Source organism: Phyllobates terribilis, unplaced genomic scaffold (assembly GCF_046119375.1).
Source record: "Phyllobates terribilis strain yellow unplaced genomic scaffold, ASM4611937v1 Scaffold_9__5_contigs__length_417890890, whole genome shotgun sequence".
Classification (NCBI taxonomy): domain Eukaryota; kingdom Metazoa; phylum Chordata; class Amphibia; order Anura; family Dendrobatidae; genus Phyllobates; species Phyllobates terribilis.
The window spans coordinates 114,174,162-114,188,294 of NW_027362769.1; the positions used below are offsets into that span (position 1 = coordinate 114,174,162).

Below are 14,133 nucleotides of genomic sequence, written 5' to 3' on the forward strand. Positions count from 1 at the left end.
CTTTGCTGCCATGTGCCTGATCATGCTGGTGGTGGTCAGGCTGGTCGTTTTGCCACCCCTGCTGATGCTGGCCTGGTAGGTGGTGCAAATGGCCTTTTTGGGGTAATCAGCAGAGTCGGGAAGACCTAACAGTTGTACTGGCAACTTCCTTTGTGTTGGTGTTACGGGGAACAGTTGCCTGCCTTCTGTCTGCGGCCACCACACTGCTTCTTCCTGCCTGTTGGGGTGCTCTGCCTCCCTCCCCATGTGTGCTGCTGTCCTCGCTCTGCATGTCCTCCTGCCAGGTTGGGTCAGTTACTATATTATCCACCACCTCGTCTTCCACTTCCGCACCCTGGTCCTCCTCCTGACTTTCTGGCAATTGTGTCTCATCATCGTCCACCTCTTGTGACACTTTCCCACCATCGCCTTCATGTGACGGTGGCTGAGACTTGACCGTGTGGAAGACAGGGTGGTGGTGGCAAAGTGACTGGAAGCATTATCCGCTATCCAACCAACAACCTTTTGACACTGCTCTGGGTTCAATAGTGGTGTGCTGCGGTCCCCTAGGAATTGGGACAGGAAGGTCGGGCAAGAAGATGTGGGTGTTTGTTGTGGCACAATTTCAGCTTGCCCACGGCCTCGGCTTCTGCATGCACCATCACCATCACGTCCAGTTCCCCATCCCTTGCCACGCGCCTTGCCCATTTTAAATGGAGGACAATATCTTCCACGCTCACTACAAATGACTGAATTTGGAGCGAAGTTATATGTGATCCATGTGACGGAGAAACCACAATTTTAAATACCTGGCCTGTAGGTAACTATTTTGAACAGCAAACCGGTGTCAAGAACTTTGCTGACACACTGAAACGAAAATTTAATGGAGGCCACAAATGGCAGTATTTTCTGAGAGCGTATACGTGATATGTGTGACGGAGAAAACACAGTTTTAAATACCTGGCCTGTAGGTAACTATTTTGAACAGCAAACTGGTGTCAATTGCTTCACTGACACTCTGAAACAAATTTTTAATGGATGCCAGAAATTGCAGTATTTTCAGCTCAATCATATGTGATCCGTGTGACGGACAAACCACAGTTTTAAATAGCTGGATTTTTAGCGCTGTAATATGGAAAAGACCTGGCTATAATCGGCAGTGCCAACAAGCAAATGGCGCAGAACAACGGTGTTCTCTGGATTGCTTTTTAAGCAAATAATGAGGATTAAGATCTAAAAAAAAAGTATTCCTGGCCCCTGAGACCTGGGCCTATGTCTAGAAATATCTAACAGCAGCAGCAGACAGAACTGGAATGGAGCCTCTTGTGCTATGTGCACTGCAGTCTGCTATATACCCTGCTTGCATGCCTATATCCCCTTAACCCCCGAGGGTGGTTTGCACGTTAATGACCAGGCCAATTTTTACAATTCTGACCACTGTCACTTTATGAGGTAATTACTCTGGAACGCTTCAACGGATCCCCCTGATTCTGAGATTGTTTTTTCGTGACATATTGTACTTCATGATTGTGGTAAAATTTCTTCGATATCACTTGCGTTTATTTGTGAAAAAAACGGAAATTTGGCAAAAATTTTGAAAATTTTGCAATTTTCAAAATTTGAATTTTTATGCCCTTAAATCAGAGAGATATGTCACACAAAAGAGTTAATAAATAACATTTCCCACATGTCTACTTTACATCAGCACAATTTTGGAACCAAATTTTTTTTTTTAGTTAGGGAGCTATAAGGGTTAAAAGTTGACCAGCGATTTCTCATTTTTCCAACAAAATTTACAAAACCATTTTTTTAGGGACCACATCACAGTTGAAGTCATTTTGAGAGGTCTTTATGACAGAAAATACCCAAAAGTGACACCATTCTAAAAACTTCACCCCTCAAGGTGCTCAAAGCCAAATTCAAGAACTTTATTAACCCTTCAGGTGCTTCACAGGAATTTTTGGAATGTGGAAGAAAAAAATGAACATTTAACTTTTTTCACAAAAATGTTACTTTAGACCCAATTTTTTTTATTTTCACAGGGATAACAAGAAAAAATGGACCCCAAAATTTGTTGTGCAATTTCCCCTGGGCACGCAGATACCCCATATGTGGGGAAAAAACACTGTTTGGGCGCACGGTAGGGCTCGGAAGGGAAGGAGCGCCATTTGACTTTTTGATTGTAAAATTTGCTTGAATAATTAGCGGACACCATGTTGCGTTTGGAGAGCCCCTGTGTGCCCAAACATTGGAGCTCCCCCACAAGTGACCTCATTTTGGAAACTAGACCCCCCAAGGCACCTATCTAGATGCATAGTGAGCACTTGGAACCCCCAGGTGCTTCACAAATTGATTCGTAAAAATGAAAAAGTGTTTTTTTTTCACTTTTTCATTTTTACGAATCAATTTGTGAAGCACCTGGGGGTTCCAAGTGCTCATTATGCATCTAGATAGGTGCCTTGGGTGGTCTAGTTTCCAAAATGGGGTCACTTGTGGGGGAGCTCCAATGTTTAGTCACGCAGGGGCTCTCCAAACGCAACATGGTGTCCACTAACAATTTGAGCCGATTTTCCATTCAATTTGTTAGCGGACACCATGTCGCGTTTGGAGAGCCCCTGATGTGCCTAAACAGTGGAGCTCCCCCACAAGTGACCCCATTTTGGAAACTATACCCCTCAAGGATTTTATTAAGGTGTATAGTGAACATTTTGAACCCAGAGGTACGACACAGAATTTGATAACATTAGGTCATCATATTGAATAAGTTGTCATTAGTTTTGAGCGCAAGTGCTCGCTACTTGAGTTTGCATCGGGTACTCAGGTATGCACCATGTACTGCGTGTGCTCGAGTGACATGCTCGAGTCCCCGCCCGGATGTTTCACGATTATTAGACACCCAAAATAAAACATGCGGGGATCGCTCGTGCATGGCAGGCAATCCCCGCAAAGTTTTTTGGGCCGTGAAGCATAAGGGGCGGAGACTCGAGCATGTCACTCAAATACCCATGATACTCAATGCATACCAGAACACCCGATGCAAACTCAAGTAGCGAGCACTTGCGCTCAACACTAGTCGCCATATCGTCATCTTTTTTTCTTACTTTTGAAAAAAATCCCAACCCCATCACAACCCTAACCCCAACCCTAATCCTAACACAACCCTAACCCTAACACAACCCTAACCGTAGCACAACCCTAACCCTAGCACAACCCTAACCCTAGCACAACCCTAACCTGAGAGTTTATTTTTTACGCCGTTCCTCATGCAGTATAAGTGATTAGACGACCTTATTCTTCGGGTCGGTGAGACTACAGCGATACCAGAATCATATGGGGTTTTCATGACTGACAGCTGTCACACACTAAAAGACGCATTTTTTGTAAAATCTAGTTTTTGCATCGCCATATTTTGAGAGCTATAATTTTTCCAGATTTTGGCAGACAGTCATTTGACGGCTTGCTTTTTGCGGGATGAGTTGACGTTGTTATTGGTGCCATTTTCAGGCACGTGACATTTTTTGATCGCTTTCTATTCCGATTTTTGGGAGGCAGAATAAAAAAAAACAACAATTCAGGAATTGTTTTTTGTTTTTTTTTATTCTGTTCCGCGTGTGGTAAAAGTCATAAGGCAGCTTTATTCTTCGGATCAGTACGTTTACAGCGGTACCACATTTATATTGTATTTCTATGTTTTGCACTTTTACATAATAAAAGCAATTTTATAGAAAAAAATATTTTTTAGCATAGCTTTATTCTGAGAGCTATAACTTTTTTATTTTTTGGCTGATGGAGCTGTATGGTGGCTTGTTTTGTGCGGGACGAGATGACGTTTTCAGCGGTACCATTTTTATTTATATTGGTCTTTTTGATCACGTGTTATTCCATTTTTTGTTTGGCGGTATGGTGATAAAGCATTGTTTTTTGCTTCGTTTTTTTTTTTTTACCGTGTTCACTGAAGGGGTTAACTAGTGGGACAGTTTTATAGGTCAGGTTGTTCCGGACGCGGCGATACCAAATATGTGTACTTTTATTGTTTTTTTTTTTTATAATAATATTTATTGATGGGTACATTATATTTTTATTTTTGGTGGATTATTTTTTTTTTTTTATATTTTTACAATTTTTTATTTTTTTTTTCACTTTCTGATAGTTTTTATACTTTATTACTTTGTCCCACTATGGGACTTTCACTTTTTTTATTCTGATCGCCTGCATGGCACAGGAATGCAGCACCGTCCCTGTGCCATGCAGGCTGTCAGCGCTGGACAGGGAGAAGATTGTTTGGAGATGCACTGCGCATGTCCAAAAAATCTTCCTGCTGTCTGGTGACCCGGATGTTGTCATGTCGACATCGGGTCGTCATAGCAACATCCTGGAAGCCACGGCAGACAGCGCTGGAAGCCAGAAGAGGAGGTGAGTATCTGCGATCACCTCCCCTTGCCACCGCAATGCTGTGATCAACTTCGATCGGAGCATCGCGGGGGTTAATGTGCTGGGAGCAGTGCGTGACCGCTCCCTGCACATAGTACCGGGTGTCAGCTGTGACAATCAGCTGACACCCGGCGGCGATCGCGCCCGCACAGCCTGTGTGCGCGCGCGATCGCCATGACGTACTAATACGGGTCAGGCTCTTAAGTCCCAGGGCACAGACGCGTATTAGTACGTCTAATGTTGTTAAGGGGATATACACTGCCTGCCTGATATCTCTGCAGATGGATTAGTCCTCAGAAGGACTGTTTGTTGAGATGGATATGTGTCTCTAATATAGTCTGTATACCTACACTAACTAGAAATAAGCAAATCTCTCCCTAGCTCAGCAGCACCTCTCCCTACACTGTCTGATTCCGGAGTGACTGTGACGAACACAGCGGCGCCAGGTCTGATATAGACCTGATGTTTCTGTGCGGCCAGCCAATCACTGTAATGCCACAACCAACATGGCTACGGCATTACAGTGAGTGGCAGCCAATCCCTGCATGTTCATTGGCTCTGTAAAGAGCGCCAAACATGCAGGGAGGAGACCCGAGCTCCCGTCGAGCAACCCTGGAAATACTCGGCAAGCGCCAAGCATCTCGAGCAGTGAGATGCTCGGGCGAGCAGTAGCTAGTATGCTTGCTCATCACTAGTAATGACTCTATATAATATATGAGTTTCACTTTTTGTATTGAAGAACTGAAATAAATTAACTTTTTGATGATATTCTAATTTTGTGAGAAGCATCTGTATATAACTTTTTTCACATGTATGGCACTACTTCCCATATCTACTGAAAATCAAGCACATGTAACCTTATTTATCTGGTCTTATAGATATTCTGGTCTGCTATGTTCCTTGAGGCATTTCTTGTTCTATAATATATTGTTTTAATATATTTATTTTAAATAAATTTTTCAATAAACTTTTGAAGTTTTATTATGACATAGATCTCGTCTTTGTCTGTGCTGTTGAGGGGTTCACAGACTTTATGGGTATGTATAACTAAATCTAAACTAATCACTCATAATTTTTTAGATGCTGGACACAAATGGGGGGGGAGTTTACTGAACCAAATGTAGAATTTTTCCCAAAATTACTCCATACTTATTACATGTTTTAGATACTTTTTGTACTTTCCTCGACAGCATTGAATAGTGAAGATCAAAGTTGTGTGCTAGTTGCCGTTCTAAAACCAGTCAATATTATCTGTTTTCGGATAAAGCAGTTCTAGCAAGTTGGGCCAAATGGTCAAGTTTGCACCATTTTGACAGATCTTTGCCAATGAGTTTCATCAGCCCATTACACTCAATAAAGCATACCGTGTTAACTACAATTTACTTCCCTCAATGGAGTATGAAGGAGACCAACTAAGTAAAACTAAAGGCAAACTTATGAACACCTTGACTTTTGTGGTTCTCTAGGATGGTTATAGATTACTATTAGGGCAGGTGCAGACGACCGTATCGTCTATCATCTCAGAGAATCAGGACGATTATGCAAATCACAATCTGCTCAAACTCTAACCATAGTTTTAGCAAAGTGTGATTCGATTCTCTCGGATGCGGAGATGCGAAGAAAAAAATTTCTCCAGCTCCTCCATTCTGTGAGTCCGTGGAAATCGGACTTGACTGCCGATGTCAAGTTGATTGACAGTTGGCTCCCCGCTGTCTAAATGGTAGAGATGCACTATTTTCTATTTGTTCATACTGCCCAGCTGCAAAAAGGATGGTGCGAGAGATCAATGAGCTTCATAACAATAGGCACAGTCCCCATGACTGTGTTGATTAAACATACCCAATCCTTCTTTCCCACCGACAGCTACTGTGGGGGGAAAGTTAAGACTATGCATAGATGGTTAGTCAGTCCCGCTGGTGTTCATCTAATGTATATGGACACTTTAGGCTATGTGCCCACGATGCAGAAATGCTCCGTATTTTTTCCTGAGCGTTTCTGCATCTCCCTGGCAGAAAAAACGCATGCGGATTGTACATGCGGATTGTACATGCGTTTTTCCTGCCAGGGACAAGCGGATGTGAAGCGTTCTTCACATGCATTTCTGCATGCGGGTTGACAAGCGCTTTCCAAGCGATTTTAGCATCACTTGGAAAGTGCAAACAGCATGGATTTATATAGTGTGTCCGAAAGAATGTTAAAAAATAAATATCATACTTACCTTCTGATGGCCCCCGGAATCTTGATTCGATGAGTCTCGGCTTGCCAGCAGCTCGCGGTACACTGAAGGACCTGTCGTAACATGTCTAAATGACGTCAGCGCAGGTCCTTGAGTCCACCGCGATCTGCCGGCAAGCGAAAACTAGGAGACCGGGGGCCATCAGAAGGTAAGTATAGTATTTAATTTTTATTTTATTCTTTTTTTTTACAGGTCACAAGAGTCTCCTCTCCTCCAGACCTGGGTACCATCCGCACATTGAAACGCATGGAATCCGCATGTACAGATCCAGTGATGCGGAATACATGCGTTCTAATGCAAGTCAATGGCGGCGAAAACGCAGCGCTTTTGTAAAATAATTGGTAGTGCTGCATTTTTTTCCGCAATGATAATCCGCAGCGGAAATTTCCGCAGCAAGTGCACAGCATATGCGGATTATCCTTGGGGAACATGGCAGGCCTTCTACCAAGCGTTTTTTAAGCGTTTCTGCAGCGGAATTGCCGCTGCGGAAACGCTTAAAAAACGCATCGTGGGAACACAGCCTAAAACGGGTTGTCTAGAACTTTAAAAAAAAAAAGTGGCTAATAGCAGGAAAGTTAAAAAAATACTAACCAATTCTCATGTGCTCAGTCGCTGTGTAGCATTGGCGTCTCTGCCTCCTGCCAGGCAGAGACGCCGTCCCTCTCACCGCTGCAATCCCCGCCCGGCGTCCTCCAGCGCTCGTATTCCTGCTGCTGCCGGAGCGCGCAGCTTCCCAGGCACTCTGCTTAGGGCGCGCGCGCGCGCTCCCTCCCTCTTAAAGGGTCCGCGCGCACCGTCCTAAGGAGTCCCTGGCCAATTGCCAGAGGTCCTCCCATATATAAGGCACCTCCTCCAAAATGGAGGGGCCCCGAGCAATAGCTGTTGCACAGTGTACTTACCTCTGCTTCAGCCCTCAGGTCCCGCTGCCAGCCTGACTACTAGTCCTGCCCGCCAGCCTGACTACCAGTCCAGTCCGCCAGCCTGACTACTCTCCAGCCCGACAGTCTGTCTTCCGTTCAGTCCGCCAGTCTGTCTATGCTCTTTGCCCGCCTGCTTCCCTGGAAGCAACTGCCCGCTACCTAACAGCCTACCTAGAGGTTCCTGCCTGTCACTTGCCGTGACCACCTGTCAGCCTACCTGGAGGCTCCTGCCTGTCACTTGCCGTGACCACCTGTCAGCCTACCTGGAGGCTCCTGCCCGTCACTTTCCGTGACCACCTGACAGCCTACCTAGAGGCTCCTGCCTGTCACCTGCCGTGACCACCTGACAGCCTACCTAGAGGCTCCCGCCTGTCGCCTGCCGTGTCTGCCAGTCCATCCACCCAGATCACTTGTCAGCCTGCCTGCTGTGCCCATCTGCAAAACCGGTCAGTCCATGCCATCTGTACCGTGGGAGTCACCTGCTCCCTTACAAGGTCGTCCCCAGAGTAGCACCTGGTCCCTCTGCTCGGATCCTCCCTGGTCACGGAGTCGATTGAGCCGCCGTACGACCTAGGTCGCTCCGAGTTGATACCTAGTTACGCCCCTCTGGGTCCCTCCTTGCACCGCAGCACAGAGGTTCCACCACCCCGATCCGTAACACGCTGAAGGTGGTCCTCGTCGTTGTTTACCTTCTGCAGTGATGATGTGCCTTCCATGCTAGAATCACCAGAGGCCAGTAATGGACCAACAGAGTGTTGGCAGGAAACAGCAAGGGAGGCAATTTATATCAGCTTTTTTGATTTTAAAGTAGCACTCCCACTCAAAATTGTATGTATTAGACACTATGTAACAGGTATGTTCTACCCTGTGCATGTTACTTACCGATTGTAATCTTCTTTTATGATCGGTGCTGTTTCAATCTTCCTCTGCACCACGTGACCGGGCCCTCACATTAGGGCTAGTAATTTTCTCAATGTAAGCCTATGAGACTCACATCATGGTTCTGATAGTGATAACATTGGAAAAGCAGGACTGGAATGGTGGAGATGACCGGAGAATATGGTGATCAGTAAGCTTATTAACACATGCACAATGTATAACATACCTTCTGCTAAGGGACTAAGAAATCCAATTTTTGGTGAGAGTGCTAGTTTCTATTTTTATAAATCTGACTACCCCTTTAATGTTTAATCCGAACATAACAATAGGATGAGGGATAAGTTGCTTGGGGTTTGACCACTGGGACCACTATTGATCCTTAGATCAGGGTCTGCAGCACTTTCTTGAATTAATCAGAGGTGTGCATGCCCGGCCTCTTCTCCATTCCTTGTCTATGGAACTAACAGAAATCTGAACCCTGTACTCCTATGGATGGGGGATAACATGTTATTTTGGGAATAACCTTTGAAGACTCTGTTTACATCTGTGTTGCATGTTTCGAGAGGCACTGGACTGGTGCAGTGTTTATATCTGTCAGAAAAAAAAATTAAACTTAAAGGGCGTGTCCACTACTGGACAACTGCTGCTTAATCAATTTGATGTCCCATAGGAAATAAAAAACAACGTATTTTCACTTCCAGCAGCTGCCCAGTTACGGTGATGTTGGCGCTGATATTCCTAATGGGTGACATGACGTTGTTGTGTCAAGTGAACGATGCTGCAAATCAGTGATGGGTGCTCAACTTCAACCTACAATATTTTGAGCACAGCAAGTGAGAATACATTGTTTTAATTTTTTAGTGGGGTACTGAACTGATTAAGCAGGGGTTGTCCTATAGTGGGCAACCCCTTCAAAGAGCTAATCCCATGAAGTATTTTGGACACTGCGCCAATACCCTTCCCCCTGCTTGCTTGACTTGCAATTCGGACCAGTGGCAGTCCACTCTGCGATATTGCTTTATGAGGCAGTTTTGCATCGGAGGCGCGCAGGAGCAGTGAGGCAGGATGGAATCAGGAGCCAACATCACGCTGCAGCAATCTCTGCCAGCTTCAATGCTGCGCTTTCAAGCTCTACTGGAAAGAGCTTGTAAGCACTACACGTTTGGCCACTGCTGCTAGAAAACAATGGTGACCAGATTCCCAGGCAACAAGAGGATGGGTATAACCCGTCAGACTGCTTTACAAGTCAAAGGTGTCCATCGGGCAACACTAATATCCCTCATGCAACAGATCTGGCACAACACAAATGTGAACTGCACCTAAAAATCAATAAATCTAGAAAATGAAATTCTGCTGTAAACTGCAGTATCCTGGAGATGATTAGCAAAGGTGGTCCATGGGGTGAAGAAACAAAACAAAAAAAAACAACCAATTGGATGGTTCTTAAAAATGAGAGCTGGAATGTGATTGGTTGCTACAGATTGGACTACCAATTGACTATTTATTTTACTCGCTTATATAGCGCTATTAATTCCACAGCACTTTACAGACATTATCATCACTGTCCCCATTGGGGCTCACAATCTAGATTCCCTATCAGTATGTCTTTGGAGTGTGGGAGGAAACCGGAGAACCCGGAGGAAACCCACGGGGAGATCATACAAACTCCTTGCAGATGTTGATCTTGGTTGGATTTGAACCCAGGACCCCAGCGCTGCAAGGCTGCAGTGCTGACCACTGAGCCACCATTGTTGCCTTCTTTTTCCCAAAGAGTCTGAAAAATGAGAGCTGGAATCTGATTGGTTGTCCGATCTGTAGCAACCAATTGGGTTGTTGCTTTCATTTCTCAATGAGGCTCTGAAAAACATGAGCTGGGATCTGATTTGTTCAGTTATCTGTAGCAACAAATCAGATTCCAGCTCTCATCTTTTAGAGCGTCTTTGGGAAATGAAAGCAGGAACCCAATTGGTTAAGTTGCCTGTAGCACCCAATTAGATTACTGCTTTCATTTTTCAAAAAAGGCTTTGAAAATGAGAGCTGGAATCTGATTGCTTGCTGCAGATTACTACTAAATAGGTTGTAGCCTCATTTCTGAGTAAGGCTCTGAAAAATGAGAGCTGCAATCTGATCATTTGCTTCAGATCGGACAACCAGTTGGGTTGTTGCTTTCATTTCCCAAAAAGGCTCTGAAAAATGAGCGTGGAGTTAATTTGTTTAGTTATCTGTAGCAACCAATCAGATTCCAGCTCTCATCTTTCAGAGCCTCTTTGGGAAACGAAAGCCGCAGCCCAATTGGTTAAGTTACCCGTAACGCCCAATTGGGTTACTGCTTTCATTTTTCCAAAAAAATGAGAGCTGGATTCTGATTGGTTGCTAAGGATAACTGTTCCACTTTTGCACTAGTTTTGCTATGAACTGTGGTAAAAGTCTCTATTTAGTCTTTAGTGACAAAGCAATGCGAGAGAGCGAGAGCACAGCAGCGTGCAGGTCCACGGGTGACAGTGCAGGACTGCAGTGCACGGGAGCAGACACCTGTGCAGAAATCACTGCAGCCAGTGCGCTGCTCTCCTTCCTGCCGTCAGACACGAGGTCACATGACCGGGGAGTCAGGTCCTCCCAGAGCAGAGCGCAGGAGAAGAGCGGGGAGCAGCTTCCAAATGTCCGGGACTGAGCGGGACGAGCGCCGCTGCTGAGCCTCGCGAGCGCTCCGGCGTCTGCACCGGCTGCTTGGACGGGTCCCCGGGGGGGCCACGACACCGAGCCCGGAGCGGCGTGCGGCAGCAGGTCATCCTGTGCCGGGGAGTGAGCCGGGGGCGGGGCCAGCACGGGCACACGGGAGGACGGCGCTGTACATGTGAGTAGTGGGGCAGGCGGCGGCGGCGGCGGCCACTGACAGCAGCGCCGGGGGCTCCAGCTCTGCCTGACACCCATTGTTTATCTGTCATCGCTCCTGCAGCTACAAAACTTTTCCTTTAAATTTAAAGGGATTGATCAGAGTCTGAAAAAATGTGCACGTTATAAAGTGTATGCACTGACCTGCAAGCACGCACCTGAGCCCCCACAATTATTACCCATCACATAACGGGGGTCCTGCCTGTGGGACCACCACATGCAATATGCCACAACATGCCTGTCATTGAGCATGCACTGTACCTGCTGGCTGGGCGGCTCCAGGGGTCTGCAGGCCCACGGGCCACACAATCACAGTCCGCTGCTCTTGGCTTTTTGGCTTTGGATTTTTTTTTTTATTCCTTCTCGCCTTCTGTGACATAATTTTATTTATTTTTTTAAAATTTTTCATTTGATGGTGTTTTATAGTTTTTATTGGTTCTATATTGGAGTCCATATGACTTTCCGATCCTTTTTTTTTTTTTTTTTTTCAATTCCAATTTTTTTGGGAGACAAAATGCAATACTCTCTCTTTTTTCTATTTTTTACTCATCGTATATTAAAAGTATAGTCACGTACGCTGTGATACCAAATATTTACATTTCTTTTTGATTTTTTTTATTTACATTCCGAGAAAAGTGGGGGTGATACAAACTATAATGGTAAAAATATGGTATTTTTCATTTTTTTAATTTAATTATATTTGTTGGACTTGAATCTGTGATCGCTTGTGAAATACAGTGCAGTACTGTAACGTTGCAGATATTGTAAAATTACCTACCTGGACTTAAGTATACATAAATGTGGACATAGACTGCAGAGGGTCCCTGTGCAAGAACAATATAAGGGCCTGCTGCAGCCCAATAGCTTCTCATTATGCACAATTCCACTTGCTTTGGAGGTGATAGTGGCCATTTACCTCTTGGGCATTGTGTGACTGCCCAGGTTGCACCAATGATATGTCCGCCCTTGCTTGGTGGCCTTCAGTAGGTCCCCTGGCTACCACAACAGTTCCATCAGCATCCCATAATTAAATTGTTTGTAATCATGTGGTTGATGAGCATCAGAAGCGACCCCCTGCCTTTATTTCCAACTTCTTAAGTGTCAGTCTTTCAGGCTCCGTTCCCACTATAAGCTTTTGGTGTGTTTTTTATGTTGCACAATTTGGCACCTATTATATAAATTGGGCCACGTGCATTTTTTTCATTGCATTTTTTAATATGCGTTTTTGTCTCTCATGTGTCATGCTTTAAATAAAGCTGCTTTTATTTTTGGTGATACTTGTTTTTTTGCTTTGACAACTTTATTGCTATACTTAGGTTCAGGTTACATGCGTTTTTGATGCATTTACGTGTCGGAAACGCACTATAAACGCGTTGTACGTTTTTTTTGCTGCAGATTTTCCGCATTTAATGTAAGTTTATGGGAGAAGTCTGCACCGAAAACTCAGTGTACCCACAAGATATATGAAAAACGCACTGCAGGTGATTTTTTGCAGCGTTGAAAAAGAACACAATGGGCATGAGATTTCTACAAATCCTATCCACTTTGCTAGACGCTGCATTTTTGATGCAGCAAAAACGCACCAAAAGCTCAATGTGGGAACATTGCCCAAGAGGTAAAACATGCTGCAATCGGGTGCCAGCTGCATAAAACAGCCAATACCCACACTGTGTAGAGTAGGCCTGCTCAATACATTCAGTGCACACATCCACTGTAAATGTACAGCAGATGTCGCCAACATAGACCTGGGCACTTGCCTGGGTTTGCCAGGTACTGGCACTAGCCCTGCCTGTTAGATATTTGATGGCAGTTTGAAAGTTAAATGCAATATCTGCCATCATAGACCGCACGTGACTTGCATTTTTTTGTACTCCATATCACAGCTTTAAAGAGGACCTGTCACCAAGTCAAAATTTGCCAGTTTTTACTCTTACTTTAATCTCCCAGATATGTAAGTTTTTTATTTATTTATTTTTTTAATGAAATCTGACAGTTCCAGAGATACGGGCCTTTTAATTTATTGCTAATATTTATAGTCTTTATTAGGGGGCGTGGCTCACAGGGCTTATAAGGTACAGCAGCCTATAGACACTACCCCTCCCCCAAGATTTCTGTGAGCCACGCCCTCTTGGTAAAGACTGTAGAGATGAGCACTAAACGAAAAGCTCCATTTCTCTGGAACCATATGGTGAATAAAAAAAAAGAAGAATAAACGCCCAAAACTGCATTCTCGGGGGTTAGCTGGAATAAAAAAAGAGCAAAAACTGGACACTTCACCTGGTGACTGGTCCAGCATGAAGCATGAATCAGTCAGTGACTCTGGCATATCAGTATGTTTAAGGCCATGTTCTTATTTCCATCCAGAAAAAAAAAAAGCGATATTCACCCACACCTACCATGTGTCAGTTTTTTACATTTATATGGCATATGTTATACATGAATACAAGTACAAGGCGAAACACAATTTTTTATGTTAAAGGGGTTTGTCCGGGACATTTACATTGATGGCCTATTCTAAGGATGGGTCATCAATATCTAATCTGTAGGGGTGTGACATCCGGCATGCCCGCCAATTAGCTGTTCCTAGTGTCGTCAGTGGGCTTAAGTGCTCAGTTACACAACTGCACAGTGGCCGGCTGGGAACTGGACATCTGTCCCCTATTGATTGATATGAATAGGGTGTGGATGTGCAGTACCTGGCCACGGCCACTATACCGTTGATGGAGCTGTTCTGTGCATCTCCGCAACTGAGCACCTCCGGCCACCGCTGTGAACAGATGATCGGCAGAGGTGCCT

The 14,133-nt window shown here is 44.8% G+C and overlaps 1 protein-coding gene across 2 annotated transcripts in view; it reads left to right on the forward strand.

The window, feature by feature from the left end:
- The window catches only part of TLK1 (tousled like kinase 1), a 374,214-nt gene that overhangs the window by 74,932 nt on the left and 285,149 nt on the right, over positions 1–14,133 (forward strand). Inside the window, exon 1 of one of the 2 annotated variants that reach the window (XM_073646966.1) lies at positions 10,962–11,299. The exons of the other annotated variant lie outside the window; for it this stretch is intronic. The gene's annotated coding sequence lies outside the window, so the exon portion shown is untranslated. Of the gene's footprint in view, positions 1–10,961; positions 11,300–14,133 lie in introns of those variants that run through there. 2 annotated transcript variants of the gene reach the window in all.